The sequence below is a fragment of the Notothenia coriiceps genome, unplaced genomic scaffold (assembly GCF_000735185.1).
Source record: "Notothenia coriiceps isolate Sejong01 unplaced genomic scaffold, NC01 NC01_scaffold00037246, whole genome shotgun sequence".
NCBI lineage: Eukaryota > Metazoa > Chordata > Actinopteri > Perciformes > Nototheniidae > Notothenia > Notothenia coriiceps.
The window spans coordinates 5,690,437-5,701,916 of NW_011369947.1; the positions used below are offsets into that span (position 1 = coordinate 5,690,437).

At 42.6% G+C, this 11,480-nt stretch overlaps 1 protein-coding gene across 1 annotated transcript in view; it reads left to right on the forward strand.

Annotated features, from left to right (window-relative positions):
- LOC104966325 (maltase-glucoamylase, intestinal-like) overlaps positions 1–11,480 on the forward strand; it is a 53,638-nt gene that overhangs the window by 1,314 nt on the left and 40,844 nt on the right. The window lies entirely within an intron of this gene.

The following is an 11,480-nucleotide window of genomic DNA, read 5'->3' on the forward strand; positions in this document are numbered from 1 at the left end:
GGTGTTTTGGGGAGGTATTTTCTGTGTTAGAGTTTTACTCACTACAGGGTGTACTTTTGGATTTTGACTCTGCACACCGTTTACATGCAGAAAAACCTTCATAACACACAAGGGGACGGGTAATAACCGGAAAAGCATGATATGTCACCTTTAATCATGATTAATCACCATTCGAACTATGTCCAAAATATGCCATTTCTTTATGTATATTGTTGGGGGAATGGAAAGATAAATGAAAGAAGGCGGATATATCCATTTAACATACAGTATTGTATGTTTATTATAACATTGTTCTGTGTGTCAAAATGAAAGACAGCCCACACANCTTTCCATCTGGAGTGATGAGTCCGGTCAACGTGTTGGTTCCACCTGTATGTCTTTGATGATTTCACCAGGGATGACTGTATACTTTAAAATATCGAACATCGACTCGCGGGGCACGATTGATTGATATTGATTGATTGATTGATTGATTGATTGATGATTGGATGGATTGATTTAAAGAACAACTCCCTCCATACAGACAGCAGAAAACAGCGATGCACACTGCTTGGTGACTGGCTGATCAACTGAGGCGGAAGGGACAGGGCGACAAAGTCAAAGTGGCGGTAAAACACACAAGGCAAATGAAAGGGTACTGAAATTAGAAAGGAATAGGATGATAAAAAGATTTAAAACAACAACAACAAAACGAAGGTTCGTAAGCACGGGGCAGGACTGGACTAAAATCAGACTGGGCATCTCGACCGGTCCACTTCGGTAACCACTAGTAAATTGTCAACGGGGGGGGGCTAGTGGACTTATCGACCGGCCACTGCCGTTACCGGCTAGTAAATTTGGCAAACGGGGGGGGGGGGGGCTAGTGACTTATCCGACCGCTATCATCGTCCGACCGAACCCACTCGGTACACTAGTAACACATTTCACAAGGGGGGGGTGCTAGTGACTTATCCCGACCACGGCCTCTTCGGTACCGCTAGTAAATGTGAAGGGGTGGGGGGGTGGGCAGTGACATCCCGACCGGGCCCACTTGGTCACCAGCTAATTACACATTTTCAACGGGGGGGGTGGATTGCTAGTGACTTCATCCAGCCGGCCGCACTTCGGTACCGCTAGTACATTTGCAAATCGGGGGGGGGGGGCTAGTGACTTACTATCCAACCGGCCCACTTCGGTACGCCTAGTACACATTTTAACGGGGGGGGGGGGTGCTATAGTACTTATCCGAGCCGGCCCCCACTTCGTCACCGCTAGTAACAAACATTCTTCACGGGGGGGGGGGGGAGTTGCTAGTGACTTATCCAACCGCCACTTCGGTACGGCGCCCCTCGCCAACATTTGCAAACGGGGGGGGCCGGGGTGGGGGCTAGTGAACTTATCCGAGCCGGCCTAGATCGTCCGACCGACCCACTTCGGTACCACTAAAGTCACACATAATTTCAACGGGGGGGGTGCAGCGCGTGACCTATCCGACCGGCCACTCGTCACCTGCTAGTAACATTTTCATCGGGGGGGAGGGGATTGTTAGTGACTTATCCAACCGGCCTACATCGTCCGACCGGCCCACGTCGGTACCGGCCCATTGAGATTCGTCCCGATGGCCAGTCCGCCACTGTTCGTAAGGCATGTGTATCATCATTCAAGACTGAAGCCTAAAACGACTGTTTGTAACAAATGAGCAAATTCTTGGAAAGATTGCCGGCTTTTGAGAGTATTGGGTTTCAGACGCTGTGAGCACTTGGCTGGGGATCTTCCGTTTTTGGTGGAAAAATAGAACTTAAGCATTAGAAGCATCAACACAAGAGGAAATCAAAACATGGCCATTTATAACTTCACCTTCATGAAGGCAGGATGATTTTTCTCTGAAATGACCCTCAGAATCAGAATGCTCTCTGTTTCAATCTCTTGGCTGCGAGGTCTCCAGTATGCTGTCTTATTTTTGCTGTACGTATTGTGCCGTGATAGCCTTTATTTGAGCTCTGTGTGTGAGTAATGCCTAAGAAGTACCTGCGTCAATGCAAGACGTCTACACAAAAGGAGGCCTGTTAAAAGGGTCCAGCAGGGGGTTTGAATAAATGCAGAACTTGTGATTGATAGCCTCTTACGCAGGTTGATAGCGATGCTGGCACTCAAAGCTCACCAGTTAACCGCAGTTTGAACTCCTTGAATACATCAGCAGTGACATCTTGAGTGAAGGAGACTGACAGCTGTACTTCTCGTCACCTTGACAGATGAAAGACTTGTGTTCTTGTTCTCCGGCTGAACACTTTTATCATGTCTCTCCCTCTGTCTTATCCCTCTTACCTCTGTTCTCATTTGTCTTTACCTCCGTCTTCTCACTTGTATTGGATTCTTTCTTCTTGTACTTCTTGAACTGATTTACTCCCCAATTGCCTTTTTCTTTCTTCCACTTTCTTTGCTTTTCGTCTTAGTGTTTTTGTCCTCTCATCCTTTTGGTTATTTGAGGACGTGAGCGCCGTGTCTCAGGCCACTGGAGGACTTTTAGAAGTCAACAAGAGAGACTGTCACGGTCTCTCGGGTTTCTGCACTCACACTCACAGAAATGCGCACAAATGCATTCAGTGTTGAGTCCTCAAATTCCCCACAAAGAGCTTCACTCCCACAAGGCAAGAGAGAAGAAACAAAGAGATGGACTGTTTTTTGTACAGCCGTCTCTTTCTCCCCTCCTCTCGCTGTAGTTCTCTGCAGTGCAGTACAAACATGCCGAGTGATCAAAGAGTCTCTGGGTGTCAGAAGCGAGGGACACAAGGACGTGTGAGGAAGACGAGATGAGGACAGGAGGAAGGAGAAACAGAGCTGTCCATCACACATCCCATCAATCTCAGTGCAGCTGGTTTCCCAGAGGCACCTCAGTGGACTCCTGCTCACCTGGAGGACCGTCTTCTTCTTCATGTCTGAGTTTAAGGGTTTAAAGGGTTTCTAATAAAGTAAGGGAAATACAAAAAAAAAACATAAATATAAGGAGATCTTTCTGTACCACTTTACAATAAGACTACCCTTATAAAGGATTCATAAAGGGTTTATGAATTAGGTTGTAAACACTTTATTAATCATTAAAAAACATTTATAAACCAGATCTAACATAGTTTTCCTACATCAACACAGGCTCACTATTTGGCAAGATGACTAAGCCTTATATTGGCTACTAGCTTACTTTTGTCTTCTTCATCAGTCAGCATACACCAAGGATGCTGGCTGATGAAGGAGACGAAGTAAGCTAGGTAGCCAATATAAGGCTTAGCAGTCCAGATAAATGTGGGCTCACTATTTGGCAAGCAACCGGTCACAGTCGCTCTGTTTATCTCATGTCTTATAAAAGCTTATTAATGACTTATAAAGTGTTCAAAACATAATTAATAAATTAATTACAAACTATTCGTGAACCCTTTATAGGGGTAGTCTTATTGTAAAGTTGTCCCGATCTTTCTCTAGCCATGCATAGTTCTCTAGTACCATACACTGTAACTCAATAAACCAATTAAAATGTTAGAATTGATGATAATAGTGGTGATAATCTGACTTTTTACTCAAGTAAAAGTATTTGCTGTTGGGGAAATATTTTCCAAGGTCCATAACTTTGACCCAGTTTATCAGTTCATACTGTCCTGACTGAGCACACGCACCTGTAGCCTTGGCTGCTGTGCTCTCAGTGTTCTTTCTCCCTGTTCCTGCCTGTTGGCGTCAGCTGATAGAGGTGTTATGNTATCTTGTTATGCAGCATGTTGATTAGTCTCTCTGAACTAGCTAAATACACGGGTCTGGGGTAGAGTTCTTGAGAATTGACGTGGCAACTCTACCGTGAAGTCAGAACCTCTGGCTCTTGGACTTGTGATGTGAATTCTCCGGCCGAAGCTCCTATAATAAACCATCAGTGTTTGACATCAAAGCTCCTGCTCTTCCCGTGTCTCTTTCCTGAGTCGGTGACTCCTCCTGCATTGCTACACAGAAGTTTCCCTTACATTAGCCATTAGTGAATATCACTCTCACTTACTGTAAGTATTGCCATCAAACTTTGTGCACCAAAATAAAAAGTACTTATAGTGCCAATGTTAGAGATATTCAATTATGAGAAGAACGCTCAAAGTAGAAATACAAAATCGTAAAAATATGTTTTTACAGTTAAATCTCCTTCTTTTAAAGTCTTACTTCAGTAAAAGTACAAAATCATTGGCATCAAACTGTAATTCACGTACCAAAAGTAAAAGTACACAAAAGCCCATTCTATACATGTATTGTATGACTATTGATGCATTACTGTGGTCATCTCATCTGGTTAAAGTCAAGATAATCTTAACCTGTAATAATTTATCAACGGCTATTCATCAGTTTATTCACATTTTGTAAATGTATTAATTGGAAACAGTAAAGTAACTAAAGCTGCCTGTCAGATAAATGTATTTACAAAATGTGAATAAACTGATGAATAGCCGTTGATAAATTATTACANAATCTGAACTTTTCAATCCGCTTACGATTTAAACTCATTTAAATGGAGCGCCTCCCAAGGCCCGCCACCCACCTCTATGACGGTATCGGCCGATACTTGATTCCATGATCGCGCCCCAAACAACCGTGATCGGAGCATCTCCTACTGCGTCTCTATTTTGATTTGTTCCAACGCGTTACCATGTAGTAGTAGTTTATGGGCCACGTAGTTGTGTCCAACTAGTCTGTGCAACGATCACAACATAGCTACTTTTTCTCATGCTACATATTTGGATGAAAATCCCTTTTTGTGTTTGCACCATGCCCTTCGGCCCCCCTATGTTAAATATAATTTGGCGCCCTATGACTCAGCCAATACAGTAAGATAGGTGAGTGATAATCACAGCCGAGTGGTAACAAATTAAAAAACTTAAATAGACCGATCATTTTGTGGTAGCATAACATACATAACAGTATAATGGCCTACTTGGAGAGCCCAGATCAAAGGGCCAATGGGACATTTACGATGCTCGTTAGATGGTTCCCATTCCAAAGGGTGGGAATTTGGTTCTTCCCATCTTTTCGGTTTGTTCATGAGCCTTTTAAATCCAAAGGATAGAAACACTGCTTTAATCAACAATTTTCCCAGGTTGGCGCATTTAGGTTTTACGATTAAATCCGACCCCACATGAATTGCCCGCCCCACAACTGCCTTACCTCGCAGGATGTTTAAGGAAAGGGAAACTTGTGTGTGTATTTGCCTGTGATTTGGATCCATTCCAAAATGTAGGTGTTTTCTTCCTGACTCATGCCCTACACCCTTCCATGAGGTTACACTTAAAACATAGCCAGTAGTTTTTTTGCGAAACGGAAAGAATGAACAACAACAACAACCTTTGACGGAGATAAAAAAGTTGACAATGGTGTAATGTAACTGGCGAATTTGAGACATGTCTTATAACATATTCAAATGTTTTTTTCTGCTAAGAAGTGTTATTTAGGCGTTTATTAGATTTCTTGTCGGCTTCCATTTGCATCCCTGAATATTTACAATAGCCTTCAAGCACTAAGTAAGTCAACAAGACGAAGGAGGTCTAACTGTTAAAGGTTTATACTGTTTAATTCAGCATAAACTTTGGGCGAAAGAATGGGAGATTCGGTTAGCGAAGACAATGGACTAAGGGCTGCCAAGTAAGGTTGGGCATGAAAACATCTTCTTGAGAGGTTATCAGACCTCTTCACTGTGGGCGTGGTTGAAAACCGGTCAGCAGGGTGGTACAGACCGCGGCCTCAGTAGCTGTTATGCCATGGCTTCCCAGCTCCACACTTGGCCCTCTAACAGTTGTTCTTTGGACAATAACAGAGGAAGTTAATTTCTACCTCGAGCAAAACATCTGCAACCTGTTAAGGCCCTTACCACACCAAAGCCGATTTCGGGCCGTCTCGATAGATGTTCGATAGATGTCTGGCCGTCGGATGAGCGTTACTGTCACCCTACTCAGGATTGGTGTTGTCTCGCGCACCGTATTGTCTTTTCAGCCGTTGCCAACACCTTTCCGGTGAAAAGACCCACTCCGCTCTGCCGGAAATTCAACATGGTCGATCGGGGAGCGGTCGCCAAAATAAAATCACTTCTGATTGGCTGTTCAGCTTTAGCGAACATCAGTATGGCGCATGAGAAGGTGAACACGGGAAGTGAAGAAGGCACACACAGACGGTTGATTTATTTTTCATTTCATTCATCTCACCTGGACGCAAGAATATATTTCATTAATTACCATCATTGGCAATCTGGAATGAAGAAACCGAAAACTAACTCAGTTGCCACGCGTAATTTGCTGTCACACTTCCTGCATTGGGTGTGGAACAATAGCTTCTTCAAGTATTTACGGGACAGGACCCTGGACCGATGGTGGCTATTTTTTAATTTATTGCTAGGGCAGGCCAATTTATTATTTATTATTTTTTTGTCGATTGTATTTTTAGTCGATTGTTTTACATTGTCCAGTTCTAAATTTTGATAAACCACTTTTTACCTCTTACTGCAAAATACAAAACTTTATTTTTCGTACCTTCATACTACAGCCCATTAGATACAGAAACATTAGAGAATGAGCGATAAAATTAGCTAATACTACAATAAAAGTCAGAAGAGTACAGATGTGCATGATGATACATCTTTTGCGCCTGTCAGTGTTATTGATGTTGTAGTATTTATATAATCTTGGATTATAATTAAATGATGCATGGGAATGTGGTAGCAGCGCAATACTTTAAGGGTTGCCAGCACCACAATGCTTAAATAGTTTTATTTCTGCTTCAGGAGCAGCTGAAGTTTATATATTCACGCAGTCTGGTCTTCCGGTTTGCCTCTTTTGAATGGACGAATACACACTACCTCCGCCTGCTGGTAAGGGATTATTGCCCCTCACGCTATGCGCAGTTTCGTACTGTGCTTACTTGGCCGTCGGCTTGAAAGTCTTTGCGGGTGTTCCAGTTGCGATCTGTTTGGCCAAGACGAGGAGACGTGGGCGCGACACTTCAGTCGTGTTCCGTCGGGACGTGTTCTTTGTTGTCAGCTTGGTGTGTCTGGCCTTTACGCGCAAACACACACTATGAAGCATATTAACATACCATAAGGCATCTCCCAAGGCCAAAACACTATGTCCTCTGTATAACACAAACCCAGTGTCTGGTGTACTGGCACCACGCCAGTAGTTCACACACACTCCTCTTCCCTTTTTGTGTTGTGAATTTTTCTGCGATCTGAACATCTCCAGTTACCTACCTATCGTTACCAGAACACTTTCAATTACACTTGCCGTGGACTGCATGGCTACTATCTCCTCTATCTGTGTTTTCTGTGTGTGTGATGCTTCCCTCCACACGTACGCTACAGGCCTCTAACTCCGCTATTACTATGTTTAGAACCACTTCACCTGCATGCAGCTCTCAAGGCCTACTATGACAGTCCAATCAGTCCCCCCCCCCCCCAGCCCACAGCTCCTTATATATCTGCCTTCATCATCTCCATTATGACTTAGCTTCCAACACACATGCTATCTTTAGCCTGGTTACAGATTGCCCCTGAGATATATACAATATAATGAAGACAACTGTCAACTCTGGATAACCCTTCAATCAAATGTGTATGGCCCCTGTTATACAACGTAATGTTAAAAACCCTGGCTCTTGAGATAAAAAGAAGGACGAGTTTGTGCCAGGAGGTTTTCCATTATACCACAGTTGGACTATTTCAAAGTAATTGCATTGCTAGGCAACAACTTCTGTCCATGAATACATTCTGTCAGCAGATGTCATAAAATGTGCACTTTGGTTAACCTAGCCATCTGAAAATCTGTGAAACTAGTATTCTTCACCATTTAAGACAGATATACATAGTCAACAACATGATTCAAAAATGCAAAACAGCTGCTTGTTTTTATCAGGGCTGGGCGATTTGGAGAAAATCTCATTTTGTGAGATCTTTGATCAAATGGATCGGTATCAAAAGGGCATCGATCATTGGTGCCATAAAAACAACATATGAGCTATGTGAAATAATCATAAGTTATGAACTTTAAAAAATATTAGAATGATGTATACTTCTGTTGGGTTTTTACTTATATTGTGCAGCAGAAGAAATGACTACATATTCAGAGAACCGACAGTGGTGAGTTATGATAGTCTGGTGTGCTTTTTGTGGTAGGAAAAAGGAAATTAAAAGGCAAAGAAAGAGCTCGAGGCATCTGCTGTAATACATCCCATACAGACATCTGTCTGTGAGCTGTCACTGTATATAACAGCTATATTCCTGTCCAAAATGTTTTATAAAATAATAGGTGTGTGACATAGGTGAAGACATGTTTATACTGTTGGACAAAATGCCCAATATCTCTTACAAAGCAACAGTAACTAAAGGGGGCGTGACTTGGAAAGTGCCAATTGTGGGTGTGGTTGTCTAGGTTCAGAACAATGAATGAAATACTTAAATCCTAAATGCCAAAGGTGTATTTTCAGTGACCAATAAAAACAGGATTTGTTAAGTGTAATGGAAAGCTATTTAAGCTCATTTTAGGGATTAAACAAAATCAGAAGTAATCCAAAAAGAGCATCATGTTGTCAAATTTAAGTCAATTTGTACTCCATTGACAAAAAAAATGCTGTTTGCTATCCTGGCTCCAAAATAATGGGACAAGCTCCCTATTGATATAAGAACAGCAGAGAGTCTAAGGCTGGAGCCACACGAGGACGATAACGGACACGGACACGGACCGCAATCTATGGCGCTGTACTCCTGCCACAAAAGCAGCAAAGACTTCCCGCGCATGGTTACCATGGTTGCCCTTCTGTTTATTTTCCGCTGTGGACGCTCTGGCTCTTTTTCTCCCTCCCCGAGGCAAGCGTTTGCTCCTGCTGCTCTCCGGTAGTCCACCAGCAGATGACAAACACCCACCTCTTCCAAGGGACGAGGGAACCGTGCGGCAGAGTTTCAGTTAGATTTGTTTTCGCCGGTCAACATGTCCGTTAAAGTTTAAATCTTCCAGACAAAATTTGAAAAGTGCCGGTCAGAGGTCTTCTTTGTTATTTATTGAGCTTTAAAACAAATTGATAACGACTCTATATAATAATATAAGAATAAAAAACGGAGCCTCTCTTTTCCTCCCCCTCTTCTGACAGCCCAGCAGCTGATCTCTGAGCAGCAGAGGTGGGGAGAGGCGGGGCTATTGCTTCAACGATATCAGGAAATGATCGTATAGGCGTAAACACGGAGCCGTTTGACCCCCCAGAGCGTTTCGTTTGCAGATCTACCCACCTTGGGACCCGTTATCGTTTTCTGCGTTTCCATGTCGGCCTCGTGTGGCCAAACCGTATATCTGATAGAGAACTGTAGCAGATACAACCGTTATCGTCCTCGTTATCGTCCTTTCAGTCTGTTTCAAAAGCACCCTGGCCAATAAAAAAAACACTTCTCACTTTTGTACCAACTTGGAAAGGTTAGGCTTCAGTCATTGCAGTAGCACTTAAAATATTGTTTGGCTTATTGAAAGCTAATATATTGCTGGATTCTTGCTTTTTGAGTTTGTAACTTCATGGTTAGAAACTAATAAACATCATCACGCCGAATTGGCCTTTAGCTTAGCGTTGGTAATGCTGTAAATATGTGGAGATAATACTGTACTGGATGGAGAGGGAACAGAAGAGAACCAACGTTAAAACAGATCTGGAGACATCTGGGGAAGCTCCCCCCTCTTCACCCCCTCCTCCTCCTCGCTATCCTTCTTTCATCCCACAGCGGACCTCCATGCACTGCAGACCGCTATCTAACCATACAGTAAGTGATGAAGAAATCGGTGCAGTTTTCATCCTTGGTGTCGACCCCCCCGGCACCGGTTCTTGCCGCACTGCACCCCCCCTGCTCCCACAACGACCCCAACAGTGGCGTTCAGCAATAAAAGGCTGGGAGGGAACTCCCGCTCCCCCTTTTCCCTCTGCGTGTGTTGATATTACCGGCAGAATGTTTGGTTGTGTTTGTCAGAGTGTGATGACAGAATTAAACACTGGTATTTACTCTGTGATAACCGCCTTGTCTGGACAGGCTCGGTGTGTGTGTGTGTGTGTGTGTGTGTGTGTGTGTGTGTGTGTGTGTGTGTGTGTGTGTGTGTGTGTGTGTGTGTGTGTGTGTGTGTGTGTGTGTGTTGAGGTTTGATGCTCCATATCTATAATCTCTGTGTAGGTGTGCACATTCACATGTTATGATAAGCGTTTAGGTTATTGAATTTTATATTTTGTCTTTGTTGAATACAAACCTTTAAGTCCAATTATGAAGATTTTCATGCTTTAACTTGAATTTGTGGATTCAAAACTCATTCATTGATGGATGGTAGATATTAAACCCTGAATATCTGTATTCACTGTACACCACGTCTAGTTCATCAGCTAGGGGTTTTCACATCATTTTAACATCATGGCCTGAAACAATATGTGATGATGTTAAGAACATGTATTGAAAATCAAGACATGTTCATTGATTCAACTAATTATTTTCCTTTTTTGGTAACAAAACTAAGTCTTAACTGTCCTCACAACCCTGTTTACACTGACATTACTAGTTGTTAACCCTTTGTCTAACCTTTACATCTGACAGTGAATATGGTTGACACTTTTCTACCTCCTTCCACTGTACAAAAGTAGAGCAAAAATATCCAATACAGACCCTACCATCTTGTGCTTTTGACGTGATTTGGAGCCAGATTCTGCACAGTAGTGACCTGGAGAATGGGGTCAAAGTAATAATGTCCTGTCCAGCCCAATAGTTAGCATTAGCAGCCCTCTAGTTGTTTAGCTAAAAAGACACAATAATTAACACTTGTTTTTTCTACAATTACATTGATGAACAAATCGACCCATGTCTTATTGATAGTGATTAGTATCTCAGAAATCATCTGCATGTCTACCGTGAACACACACGACGGTCCAACAGCCAGTGACATGATGAGTGACACAATGATTAATAGTTATTTATGTTTGAAACATACAATAACAGTTATGGAGAGTTAAGCTAACCCAGTGGTTCTCAAACTTTTTCTGTCATTCCCCACTTTGAACAGGTGGCCTTTTCAAGCCCCACCTGTTGGGAGCTACTTTTACTCCTCTTTTTTTTGTTTTTTGCAGTGTATATATTTAGCACTTTTTAACATTATGATATGCTTACCTTTAACCTTTGTGTGCTGTTTGGGTCTGTGGGACCCGTTTTCAGTGTTTACTAAAATAAAATGTATTCAATTTAATTATTTTAACCTGCTTTATTTGGGGGTGGACCTCACCTCCTCTTGGGGGGTCCGGGGGCATGCACCCCTGGGAAGTTAAATGCATCAATCTGGTGCACTTTGAGCACAAAATGAATTTATGGATACAGCTCTCAACACTCAGATGAAAGGGAGCTGTATACTTTTCAATAATCCAAAAATCTTTAGAATATGATCACAACCAAGAACAAATAATTTAAATGTGTTTATTTTTATCTTATCTAG